General features: G+C 42.6%; 1 non-coding gene across 1 annotated transcript; it reads right to left on the bottom strand.

Moving 5' to 3' along the window:
• Positions 1–424: 424 nt before the first annotated feature.
• Positions 425–562, bottom strand: LOC119924905. Its single transcript, XR_005449583.1, has one exon. It is a non-coding gene; the product is annotated as a small nucleolar RNA SNORA7 (small nucleolar RNA).
• Between the last annotated feature and the right edge of the window lie 13,893 nt (positions 563–14,455).

Genomic DNA, 14,455 nt, shown 5'->3' with positions numbered 1-14,455 from the left:
AACGCTATACCTCCATCTGCAATCGTTCTGGTAGTGTATCCATAGAGTTTTCTTGGTAAAAATAGGGGAGTGGCTTACCATTGCCTTCATAAGCGTGGCTCAGTGGAAAGAGCACGGGCTTTGGAGTCAGAGGACATGGGTTCAAATCTCAGCTCCTCCAATTTTCGGCTGTGTGACTTTGGGCAAGTCACTTAACTTCTCTGTGCCTCAGTTCCCTCATCTGTAAAATGGGGATGAAGACTGTGAGCCCCCTGTGGGACAACCTGATCACCTTGTAACCTCCCCAGCGCTTAGAACAGTACTTTGCACATAGTAAGCACTTAATAAATGCCATTATTATTATTATTATTATCTGCACAGTAAACCTGAGCCTCCACCTTCGACTCTCTCCCTTGCTGCTGCTGTCCAGCATGAGTGAGTTTTGACTTATAGCAGATTGCCTTCCACCCGCTAACCATTGACCAAGCTAGGAATGGAATGGTTATGCCTCTGCTTAACTCTCCCTCCCATAGTCGAGACTGGTAGAACACTGGAAACTCTCCAGGTGAGATCCTGAGAGGACCTCAGAGGTTTTTCAGAATTAGCTTAGTGCTATTCACTGGCTATTAGCAGTTTATATAATCAACACTGGTGACACGGAACTGAATGTTCCATTGGATCTGCTCCCAAGTTTGCATGTTCAATGATATTTGGATGGGCAACATGATACAAAAGTGAATCAAGAGTGTAAGATTGTCCTTGTAAAATCCTTGAGGGCAGGGATGATGTCTACCAACTCTGTTGAATTATACTCTCCCAAGTGCTTAGTATAGTGCTGTGCACACAGTAAATGATCAATAAACACCATTGATTGATTGATCAAATGTAAGCAGAAAAGATTAGGGCTTTTCAAATCTGAAAAGACAAAAACTCTGACAGTGAACATGATTGAAATCTTCCAAATCGGGAAGACTGCAGAAAGGAGGAATATGGAATTGTTGTTCATCCTCCCACACCATTAGGACAGTAGGTCCATAATGACTCTATGAGGAATTCAAGGGTTTAAAGGAAAAAGCTAAGTGCCACATTAACCATGAGTGTTTGCAAATTCTGTTGTATTGTACATGCCCAAGTGCTTAGTACAGTGCTCTGCACATAGTAAGTGCTCAATACCACTGATCGATTGATTGAATGATGCAGTATGACATTTGTTACATTCTTTGGTTTCTAAAATCTTGGCTCCCAGGTAACCCAGTTCCTATTCTTGGAAAGGCATCATCTTGGCAAAACCAATGCAGTAGTTTTTCTTGTTTGAGCCATTCCAACCTGAAATAACAGGTTCCTAACCAGGAAGTAAGAGTTAGTCGAAGAGCAGGGATTAAGAACCATGTAGAGATGGTGAGGCATTTTGGTACGTTCAATGAATGATAGGTGAAATAATATACAATGTTCAAATTAGGATCTACTGTTTTAAAGTCAAAATGTTGTACTTATACACCTAGTAATCCTTCATTTTCATAAATGTTGCTATTGATGGTAAAATCTATCTGGAGCATTGCTATCTTCCATCCTTTTCCTTTAGGCTTCCTTCACATCCCTAAAAATTAAAAGATTCCCCAAATGGATGTTGCCTTCTCACTGTCTTTGTCTATGAAGGATTTAGTATCACGTTTAATTATCATTTCAATCTGATATTCGCCAAAGTTTTTGAGGTGATAAAATGCAAATGGAATTAGAAAATGTAAATTGTACTAAACTTGGGCTCCTTATTCCACTAGATGGCAGGAAAGCATTTATAACTACTTTAGCATGGCATTACACCCTAATCCATTATGTGGACATTTTAATAAATGGAAATCTCAATTTCAGTGTTAACATTGGAATGTGCTTATAAACTTATAGTTTCATAATTAATTTAAGCCTATCAATCTTAGAGTCCAAAACATTCAAATTAGCGCTTACACATGTAGACACATAGAGTGAGATTCCTTTGATTAAAACTTCTTTAAACTGGTAAAACGTTATGCTGAGCTTTCCTAAAGAAAATGATTGTGCTTATTGCTACTGAAAGATCTGCACAAATCATGTATATCATATATGCATTTAGTTGTACATACATGTAATGTAATTACTGAGTGAATACACGTAATGCAAACAAAACAACTCTCAATAGTTATTTAATCCCCTAAGTGTGATACAAATGAGAAAATAGAAAAAAATCTGCTAATATGCTCGTGTCAATGTTCAGTTTTCTTGCATGATAGCCAATTTTTTCATTGTGAATCAATAACAATAAATAAGAATGACCAAGTGTCCGCTCCAGGCAGAACATAACGCTAGGCGTTTAGGTAGGGTAAATTAACAGACGTAATCCTTGATCGGATAGACTTTCAATATGAGGCAGACAAAATGGCTGAGTTGACTCTCTGATGATTCATTACCCAGGAGGCGTTTTGCTCGGCCTCTATAATTGCCGGGGGGAATGGTGAACTCTTGGTGGAGTTCTGGGCCTTTTGGTGGACATTTCACAGGGATTTTCCCCAAGAATTTTCATCCATGGAAGCAACTTAAATTTTACAGGAAAGCTTCATGGAAAGAGAGAGTCGTCTCTATCCTCCCTGAGTTCTGGATGAAAAAGGAAACTGCTCTTGCTGCTTTTCCTCAAGCCCACATGTGCGCGGGCTAGTGCTAGGCCATCCCGGGCCAATCCAACCTGAACCTCCTCCTCAGGGGAGGGCAATGCCAGTGTGGCACATCTTCCACGTGAAGGATTTGTGGGCCCTACACTGCATGCTGCCCCTGGACCTGGAGACCCAGAGGGGACAGTATGGGAAGACCGTAAGCTCACTGTAGTCAGGGAATGTGTCTGCTTATTGTTGTATTGTACTCTCCCAAGTGCTTAGTACAGTGCTCTGCACACTGAAAGCGCTCAATAAATATGATTGAATGAATGATGAGTTTAGACGGCATGAATGCATCAGCCCCAATGACACCCAGCACTTCTGATGGGCATGGGGGAGAGCTGCCGGCTGCATGCTTTGAGAAGCAGTGTGGCCTAATGGATAGAGAATGGGCCTGGGAGCCAGAAGAACCTGGTTTCTAATCCTAGCTCTGCCACTTGTCTGCTCTGTGACCTTGGGCAAGTCACTTCAATTCTCTGTGCCTCGGTTCCCTCATAGGTAAAAATGTGGATTAAGACTGTGAGCTCTATAAGGGACAGGGACCAATTAGCTTGTATCTACCCCAGTGCTTAGAACTGTGCCTGGCACCTAGTAAGCACTTAAAAAATACTCGTATCATCATTATTAATGTTATTATTTGAGAGGGGAAGCTGAAATGCTATTTGTACTGATCAAACTCAGACCCCAGTCAGGCCCCACGTAGCAGAGCAGCCTCTTAGAAAATGCTTTCCACAGAACGGCCAATGTGAAGGACAAATTTATTAGCCGCTGGCCTCTACTGCTTAATCAAGCAGGGGCCTGTGGTGTCTACCTTTTTGGAAAGAGAGAGAGCTGGGCTAGGTGGCCACCAACCTCTGTGACTGGCTAGTATGGGGTGAGTCCCAGGGAGCAAGAAACCCAGACAGTGAGAGCATGGACAGACAGGTTCACCTCTAGCAGAGGATCCATTCAAGACCCATCCTCCCCCTCAAATATATCCCAAGGACTGCTTCTGCCAAGGAGTTAGCACAGTGCTCTACTCACAGTAAGTGCTCAATAAATAGATTCTGAAACACCATGATCCCACTCTGGGTGAGGTATAGACAGAGAGAAGGAATTGTCTGTAATATGTGCTGTCCAGCCTTCTGGGAATTCTCTTGCCTTCTGTATGACCTTAGACAAGTCACTTCACTTCTCTAGGCTTCAGTTTCCTATCTGGAATGTGAGGTTTCAATACCTGTACTCCCTCCCCAGTAGACTGTGAGCCCCATGTAGGACTGGGACCGTGTCTGACCTGATTAACGTGCATCTACTACAGCACTTCCCCTCTCAGAGTTGCACCTGGAGAGTTTCCAATACTCTAACAGTCTCCATTCTAAACTATTCTATTCTATTCTAAACATATCTATTCCATCTATTTTATTTTGTTAATATGTTTTGTTTTGTTCTCTGTCACCCCCTTCTAGACTGTGAGCCCACTGTTGGGTAGGGACCGTCTCTATGTGTTGCCAACTTGTACTTCCCAAGCGCTTAGTACAGTGCTCTGCACACAGTAAACACTCAATAAATACGATTGATTGATTAACAGTCTCGACTCTGGGAGGGAAAGTCGAGCAGAGGCCTAAGTGCTTAAGTACAGTGCTCTGCACACGGTAAATGCTCAATAAATATGATTGAATGAATGAATGAATGAATTCCATTCCTAGCTCGGGCAGTGGCTAGTGAGTGGAAGGCAATCTGCTATAAATCAAAATTCCCCTTTGCTGGGCAGCAGAGGCATGGGAGAGAGTCGAGAGCGGGGACTCTAGTTTACTGCGCGGAAGGAGGCAATGGTAAACCACTTCTGGATTTTTATCAAAAAAACCCTATTGATACACTACCGGAGTGATTGTTGATGGAGGAGAGGTGTTCTGGGAGGGTGGCTCAGTGGAAAGAGCGTGGACTTGGGAGTCAGAGGTCATGGGTTCTAATCCCACCTCCGCCACTGTAGGCTGTGTGACTTTGAAACTCACTTAACTTCTCTGTGCCTCAGGTACCTCATCTGTAAAATGGGGATTAAGATTGTGAGCCCCACGTGGGACAACCTGATAACCTTATATCCCCCCAGTGCTTAGAACAGTGCTTTGCACATAGTAAGCACTTAACAAATACCATTATTATTATTATTATTATTATGTATCCATGGCATTGCTATGGGTCAGAGATGACTTGATGGCATAAGACAAGACTCCAGCATTTAGAGTAGTGCTTGACACATAGTAAGTAATATTGTTATTATTAATACTAAGAAGAAAAAGATTTTGGGATCTGCTCATTCTTCTTTGTCATACAGCTACTATCCCAGTTTAAGCATTCATCATAACATGACTGGACTATTGTATCAGTGGTCTTACTGGTCTCCCTGCCTCCAGCCTCTCCTTCCTTCATTAGGTATTCCTAGCTGCTCCATAATCCAGAACAATTGCTCAGTACATTCTCCCCGCTCATCTCAACCCTACATTGGTTGCCTTGATCCTTTCTACATCAAATGAGTACTCTTTACTTCAAGGCTCACCAATAAATCTCTCCAACATGTTTATCATCTCTCACCATTCCCTACAACCCTACAGAACATTCTGTAGCTTGTGTGGGATTTCTTCTAGTGCCTGTCTTTTTACGCTGTCTTTCTGTTTTTATTGTTTCATCTTTCCTTATATATCCATCACCAACCCTTCTAGACTGTAAGCTCCTTGTGGACATAGAGCATACCTACCTCTACACAAATTGATTGATTGTGAAACTGTCTAATTATCATCTGCACACATTCCCCAGTGTGGACTCAATCAGTGGTATTTATTGAGCACTTAATTTGTTCAGAATACTGTATTAAGCATTGGGGCAAGTACAATACAGCCTGACCTCAAGGATCATACAGTCTAGTGAGGAATTTCCAGTCAGTGGGCACTTAATAAATAATTACAATAATAATGATGGTATTTGTTAAGTGCTTACTATGTGCCAAGCACTGTACTAAGTGCTAGAGTAATTTCAAGGTAGTCAGTTTGTCCCATGTGGGGCTCACAGTCTTAATCCCCATTTTACAGTTGAGTTAACTGAGGTACAGAGAAGTGAAGTGACTTGCCCAAAGTCACACAGCTGATAAGTGGTGGGGTTGGGATTAGAACCCACGACCTCTGACTCCCAAACCCATGCCCTTGCCACTAAGCCATGCTTAGGGAAGCAGTGTGGCTCAGTGGAAAGAGCACGGGCTTTGGAGTCAGAGGTCATGGGTTCAAATCCCAGCTCTGCCACTTGTCAGCTGTATGACTTTGGGCAAGTCACTTCACTTCTCTGTGCCTCAGTTACCTCATCTGTAAAATGGGGATTAAGACTGAGCCCCACATGGGACAACCTGATTATCTTGTATCTACCTCAGTGCTTAGAACAGTGCTGGCACATAGTAAGCACTTAACAAATACCAACATTATCATTATTATTATTATAATGCTGCTTCTCTACTATCGCTATTACTACTGCTTCTACTAACTACCACTGACTTTGAGTAGGATAAAATGACACCCTCCATCCTTTGAATACTTATCCCCTCGCAATCTGAAAAGTACTGGGATGTCAAGAGGGAAGGAAACCATGAATGGAGTGACTTGAAGCCATGCCGTGGGGAAATTTGGAATGAACATATTGTGATGAGAGGAACTTCTGGAAAAGAAGAGTAAGGTCTCAAATCTCTATCCACTGGGACTAGCAAAGCAACAGCGGTAACTACTGCCTTCTCTCTCTTTTTAATGGTATTAAGCACCTACTATGTACTAGGCACTGTTCTAAGTGCTGGGGTAGATTCAAGGTAATCAGGTTAGACACAGTCCACATCCCACGTAGGACTCACAGTCTTATTCCCCATTTTACAGATGGCATAATCGAGGCACAGGGAAGTGAAGTGATTTGCCCAAGGTCACACAGCAGACAAGTGAGGGAGCTGGGATTAGAACTCAGGTCCTTCTGACTCCAAGTCCGCGCTCTATCCATTAGGCCATGCTACTTCCCTGAGGGCCACTGCTCCCAACCTACTTTGTGACAGCCATGCTGCCTTCCTGGGAACTGGCAGCAGCTCTCCTGCACCATTGAGGAGACTCAATCCTATCCTGCCTTTCACCACTCTGGCAGGAAAGAGAAAAGATCCTGCAGCATAAGGCCGCCACAGAAGTCTAGGAAGACAGACTGGTGGCTGCTGTGGTGTTTGCTGTGGTTAAGTGGTTAAGTATTTGTTAAGTGCTTACTATGTGTCAAACGCTGTTTAGATACAAGTTAATCTGGTCGGACGGAGTCCCTGTCCAACATGGGACTCACAATCTAAATAGGAGGGTGAACAGGTATTTCATTCTCACTTTACAACCAAGGAACCTGAGGTACACAGACGTGAAGTGACTTGCCCCAGGTCACCCTGCCGGCAAGTGGCAGAGTCAGGATTAGAATCCAGATCCTCCGATTTCCCTTTCCACAAGGCCATGCTGCTTCCCAGTTCCTCTGTCCTCAGCCCAAACTCTAGACTAAGTTTCTTTTTGACCGTGGAGTGGGTTTACGTTTCTGACTGGCTCTGGGAAAAATGTGAGGACTGTTGGGTAGGATCCTGGAAAGTGCAGTGGCCTGTATCTAAAGTAATACTCAGCACATCTCCAGTGAGCTCAGACTGGTGACATTTGTGATGAATACCTAGGCAAATTCTCCGATAAGATTATATCCAAATATAGCTACATTTCCTTCATAGTTTCACAAGCCATTCATTATTGCTGTTAGGAAAGGAATTCTATGAGGAGAAAATAACTGATTAAAACATCCTATGACAAAGAAGATATCTACACTCCTCTCCTCTCCCTCTCCTCACACCACATCTATATGTGGATGGGGTTATATTAATGTCTGTCTCCCCCTCTAGACTGTAAACTCGTTATGGGCAGGGAGAATTGTCTACCAACTCTGTTGTATTGTACTCCACCAAGCACTTAGTATAGGCTCTGTAAACACACCAAGTGCCCAATAAATACCATTGATTGAGTGATTACTCCACACATATCTCAAATTCTTCTTCAAAAACTCCACTTCTTACCCATTTCCCACCACATCCCCTCTGACTACTGATTTTAAGGTTCTCCATCAACCTTGGATAGACTTTCATGTGCTGCAATGCTTTTTTTTGTACATGTGCTGCATGTGGTTACTTATTTAAATTATTTGGCCAAAGTTTCATATTCATCAAAGCATCTCTGCAAAGAACAGCCCACACGGGGCACATACTAAAAGCCTGAAGATGCTATACTTGTGTGAAAATCTTTTTCTCTCTTTTGTACTCCTTTTCCTTCTCTTTCTCTCTCTCCACACATATTCATTCAAACATGTCACAAGTTCACATGTGAAGATTATTCAATTGAAATGGCACCTGTGTAAGCCCAGTGATTTGCCCCTTCTCTCTTTAGACCACCCCTTCTGAGCTGTTTTGCCTCTAGTCCTACTGGATCATCACCTAACCATTTTGTTTAAGTGAACAAGAATAACATCAGCTACTCGAGTCCCTTAGGAATGGTAAAATTCCAGGTGGTGGAATGTGATGGGTCCTTAGGCCCGGACTCTATATTGTCTTCCGAACCTGACCCACTATTTACTCAAAGTGAGCACATTATGTACCCACCCCTCCTTTATTTCATTCTGTCCAAATGTCTACCTTATCGGGGTGTCTGGCATGGCAAGGTCTTGAGACAGGGTCCTCCCTCCACAACATGGGACCCCCATCCAGCTAACCGAGTAGTCGTAGAAATTTTTTCCAGTTTGTTTTAGAGTATATACCTTATATTGTGCTCTTTGATCCCATGTGAAGCTTGGATGCTGTACCAACTGTATATAGAGAAACTTTGTATTGGCTGGAGTGGAATTGGCTTGACTAGTAGAGGAAACTCTGCCTGTCAACCACCTCTCCCTACCATCACTAGTAGAAATAAACAACCTTTGACATACCCACTTAAATACCAACCAGAGTCTGTGAAGTTTTCTATAACACGCCCTGATTCACTTGTGTGTGGTTGTGGTGGGAAAAGGAATCATGTCCGACCAAGAGTCCCTTTGACACTTAGCTCACATAATGAATCAATCAATCAATCGTATTTATTGAGCGCTTACTGTGTGCAGAGCACTGTACTAAGTGCTTGGGAAGTACAAGTTGGCAACATGGCAACAATGAATGAATGAATGACATTGGCCTGTAGCTAAAATCACTTGGTTCATCTCTCTCCTGGATTTCTAACCTACTTAGAGCTTGGAAGAGAAAAGAGACTCCATATTCTGAATGGCTGCCAGATAGGTTGGATTATCTGCTGTTATTTCTCACTAGTTCAAAGCTATTGCTCACCTCGTTGCAAACTACAATTGTAGTAATGGAAACCTTGTCCGTTACACCTTCCACTGTTTTTCCTCACTAGTTAGTTTTACTTCTGACTAATCAGTAAGCAGTCAGGGCTGCAGTAATAATGATGGTATTTGTTAAGCTCCTACTATGCATGAAGCACTGTTCTAAATGCTGGGGTAGGTACAATCTAATCAGGATGGACACAGTCCCCTGCCCACATAGGGATGACAGTCCTAATCCCCATTTTAAAATGAAGTACTTGAGACACAGAGAAGTGAATTGATTTGCCCAAAGTCACATAGCAGACAATTTGTGGAGCTGGATTTGGAACGAAGGTCCACAATTGTCACAATTTTAAAGTTCTAGGCAGGGAACGTGTCTACCTGCTCTGTTGTATTGTACTCTCCTGAGTACTTTCATTCATGCAATTGTATTTATTGAGCATTTACTGTGTGCAGAGCACTGTACTAAGCTCTTGGGAAGTACAAATCGGCAACATATAGAGATGGTCCCTATCCAACAACGGGCTCACAATCTAGAAGGGTACTAAGTATGAAGCAACATGGCTTAATGGAAAGAGCACAGGTTTGAGAGTCAGAGGTCATGGGTTCTAATCCGGACTCCACTACTTGTCTGCTGTATTACTTTGGGCATGTCACTGAACTTCTCTGTGCCTCAGTTGTGTCATCTGTAAAATGGGGATTAAGACCGTGAGCCCCACATGGGACAACCTGATTACTTTATATCTAGCCCAGTGCTTAGAACAGTGCTTGGCACAAATACCATCATTATTATTCATCTGCTCACAGTAAGTGCTCAATTAATACCATTGTTTGATATAAAAGGTAGAGCCATGATTTGTACATGAGGCTAAAACAAAATTCTGGCAAGTTGAGTATAATTTAACTTGCAGAAATTAAGCACTTAGGACCCTCTAGACTGTAAGGTAGAGAATGGACAGGGCAGGGAATGTGACCATTTATTGTTATATTGTACTCTCCTAAGCACTTAGTACAGGGCTCTGCACACAGTAAGTGCTCAATAAATTCAATTGTTTGACTGCTCTGCAAACAGTAAGCACTCAGTAGCTCAGGTTGTAGGAGGTGAATTCTAGCGTGGCATAGTGGTTAGAACATTGGCCTGGGAATCAGAAGGACCTGGGTTCTAATTTCATCTCCACCATTTGCTTACAGTTGGGCAAGTCACTTCCCTTCTCTGTGTCTCAGTTACTTCATCTGTAAAATGGGAATGTAGGACAGGGATTTGTCCACTTGTATCTACCCAAGCATTTTGTACAGTAGCGGGCACTTAAATACCACAATTATTATAATTGCTATCATTACTACTTTCTTTTGAACACTAAGAGAAAGGTGGAAAGCAAAATAAAGGAAACAAAGAAAATAGAACAAAGAACAGCAGGAGAAGCAACAATAAAATATAACTAGGCTGATGGAAGCCAGGAGGAAAGAAGGCACTGCAAATCTTGGTATATGTAGACAAAGTTGAGTGTCTTTGGGACCAGGGTAGTGACACCAGTCAAGTCTAACCACTGTGAGTTTGGAACTCTGTCTCTCTGTACACTGAACAAATGTGATTTTTCACACCCTTGTTCATTCATTCAATCCTACTTATTGAGCACTTACTATGCGCAGAGGACTGTATTAAGCACTTGCGGGAGTACAATATAACAATAAACACATTCCCCGCCCACAGTGAGAAGAAATTTTAAAAATCTAAGACCTTGAGATCCTAACTCTCACTATTGCTCATTTGCTTAATGACTCAGAGAAAATAATTTCATAAAACATAGAAATTACAATGTTATGCGAATTTAAACTAAACTACATCGGTGACACAAGGGTTCTTGAAAACTGCACCGATGATGATGATTTCATTATACCATTCAGGAAATAGCCTAAAATAAGTTTTATGCAGTGATTCTGATTCAAGATGTAGCATGACCACGTAGATTAAACGTTTCACATTAAGGCTGAGGAAACACATAATTTAAGTGAACTAGAAATTAATATCTCCAAAGGCTCTTTTTAACAGGGGAATGTTGCTGTTATGATCATAGTATTACAGACATGAAGACTTTGGTGCTGGGTATTGTTTTACCATTTAGAAATAAATGCCTTCCCTTCCCCACAGCACCTGTATATATGTATATATGTTTGTACATATTTATTACTCTATTTATTTATTTATTTATTTATTTTACTTGTACATATCTATTCTATTTATTTTATTTTGTTAATATGTTTGGTTTTGTTCTCTGTCTCCCCCTTTTAGACTGTGAGCCTACTGTTGGGTAGGGACTGTCTCTATATGTTGCCAACTTGTACTTCCCAAGTGCTTAGTACAGTGCTCTGCACACAGTAAGCGCTCAATAAATATGACTGATGATGATGATGATGATGTTTTCTCCATTTAGACCTGGCATTATTGCTACACCTGTCCAGGGCTTTACCAGGTTATACATTTTTTTCATTTTATTTTGTAAAAAATGATGAGGCTCACATGGTTTTCACTCCAAACCAAATTTGCACACCATACCAATCTTTCGATTCAGAGTTTGGCTGCTGGTTAGTGAAGTACATAGTTATAATAAACGTGCCTCATTCTCGCCTGTCCCGCCGTCAACCCCCGGCCCAGATCATCCCCCTGGCCTGGAATGCCCTCCCTCCCCACATCCTGCCAAGCTAGCTCTCTTCCTCCCTTCAAGGCCCTACTGAGAGTTCACCTCCTCCAGGAGGCCTTCCCAAACTGAGCCCCCTCCTTCCTCTCCCCCTCCTCCCTCTCTCCATCCCCCCGCCTTACCTCCTTCCCTTCCCCACAGCACCTGTATATATGTTTGTACATATTTATTACTCTATTTATTTATTTATTTTACTTGTATATATCTATTCTATTTATTTTATTTTGTTAATATGTTTTGTTTTGTTCTCTGTCTCTCCCGTCTAGACTGTGAGCCCACTGTTGGGTAGGGACCGTCTCTATATGTTGCCAACTTGTACTTCCCAAGCACCTAGTACAGTGCTCTGCACACAGTAAATGCTCAATAAATAAGATTGATTGATTGATTGATTGATAATAATAATACTGATAATAATAATGTCATAGTAATAATTATTATTACTACTGACAGTTCAAGGGATGTGATATAATAATAATAATAAGAGTAATGATGGAATTTATTAAGTGCTTACTATGTGCAAAGCACTGTTCTGAGCACTGGGGAGGTTACAAGGTGATCAGGTTGTCCCACGGGGGGCTCACAGTCTTGATCCCCATTTTACAGACGAGGTAACTGAGGCACAGAGAAGTTGTCAATAAATGCAATTGAATAAATGAATGAGTAGAAACAGAATGGGGGCAAGAAGCAAGTTCAACTGTGCTGCTTCCCTGCTTTTTGCTGCTACTGGCAAAACTGGCTCTTAAAGGACTTGGGAAAGCATTGAGTCAGGGATGGGAGGCATGGACCGGTGGAGGTAATGGCTCGACTCTTGTGCAGCCTCCCTGTCCCCTCTGATGTGAACCGGCTTGGTGGCGATTTTGGAAGGACTGGTTCTGATAACGAGAAGCAGTCAGGTGGATAGGATAAGGAGGTGTGTCATTGCCCTATGAAGAGGAGACAGCCCGAGTCGTGTAGCTATGGGAAGTGACCCAAACCACTCCTTCGTGGCTTAGTGTACAGAGCGTGGGCTTGGGAGTCAGAGGTCGTGTGTTCTAATTTTGACTCTGCTACTTGTCAGCTGTATGACCTTGGGCAAGTCACTTCACTTGTTTGTGCCGGTTACCTCATCTGTAAAATGGGAATTAAGACTGTGAGCCTCACGTGGGACAACCTGATAACATTGTATCTACCATAGTACTTAGAATAGTGCTTGACACATAGTAAGCGCTTCACAAATACCATCATCATTATTATTACTAACTCCAGGCCTGAAGTTCATAAAAGCTCTGCATTCAATCCATCCCTAGCCTTGGCACTGCCCTAAACCACTCTCTGGTTTTCCATCATTACTAAATCCTGCAGCTTTTCCCTCATGACATTTTTAAGATCCATCCTTTCCTTACTATCCAAATGGCCACCACGCTGGTCTAGACATTTGCCCTATTCCAGCTTGACTAATGCATCGACTTCCTCACCAGTATCCTGCCTTCAGCCTCACCCCTCTCCGATCTATACTTCCCTCTTCATCCAGATTATTTTTCTAAAAGGTCATTCTGCATTTGTCTCTTCTCTCCTCATAAGTCTTAAATGGGTGCTCAGTCTTCTTTGCATTAAGTAGAAAGTCCACACCACTGGCTTCAAAACACCTCCTCCTCCTACTGAAAATGTAATTTGTTTAGTGCTTACTAGGTGCCAAGTATTGAACTAAGTGCTGGGGTAGATGCAAGAAAATAAATCAGTCGATCAATCGGTATTTATTGCATGCCAACTGTTTGCAGAGCACGGGACTAAGGACTGTTCTAAGTACAAAATAATCAGGTTGGACACAGTCCCTGTCCCACATGGGACTCATAATCTAAGTGGGAGGGAGAACACATATTTAATCCCCATTTTTAGATGAGGAAATTAAGGCAGAGAAGTTAAGTGACTTGCCCAAGAGTACACAATAGGCAAATGGCAGAGCCAGATTAGAGCCAGGATTGAGAAGCAGCATGGCTTAGTGACAAGAGCCCGGGCTTGGAAGTCAGAGGTCGTGGGTGCTAATCCCAGTTCCACCACTTATCAGCTATGTGACTTTGGGCCAGTCATTTAACTTCTCTGTGCCTCAGTTACCTCATCTGTAAAATGGGGATTAAGACTGTCAGCCCTCGTGGGACAATTGCCTTGTATCTACCCCAGCGGTTAGAACAGTTCTTGGCACATAGTAAGTGCTTAACAAATACCATCATTGTTATTCCCCATTCTAGACTGTGAGCCCATTGTCGGGTAGGGACAGTCTCTATATGTTGCCAACTTGTACTTCCCAAGCACTTAGTACAGTGCTCTGCACACAGTAAGCGCTCAATAAATACGATTGAATAAATGAATGAGCTCACCATTTTCCCTCCTACTTCTGTCCCACTCTGACTACCGGTGACCTCCTTAGAAACTGAATCAAAAGGGCTATACTCCATCCTGATCCTCCCCAATGTCCCTCCTCCCCAGTGTCCCTGCCACTTTCGACGCTGGGGACCACGCTCTCCAGTATTAGGGCTCGACTTTGTTGATGCAATACTCTCCTGGTTCTCCTCCTACTTCTCTGACAGCTTCTCCTCCAACCCCAACTTCTCTCCCTGGCTGCCTCTAGCTTTCCTCAACACCACTGTTCTCTCCCCTTTTCTCACCAACAATTCCTGGTCTCCACTACTTGCCACCACCCCATTCTGAGGGCAAATAGGCTTTTTTTGATGATGATGATGATGATGATGA

Source organism: Tachyglossus aculeatus, chromosome 2 (genome assembly GCF_015852505.1).
Source record: "Tachyglossus aculeatus isolate mTacAcu1 chromosome 2, mTacAcu1.pri, whole genome shotgun sequence".
Taxonomy (NCBI): domain Eukaryota; kingdom Metazoa; phylum Chordata; class Mammalia; order Monotremata; family Tachyglossidae; genus Tachyglossus; species Tachyglossus aculeatus.
Note: the sequence above shows the minus strand (reverse complement) of the source record. Positions and strands in the feature narration are given on the sequence as shown.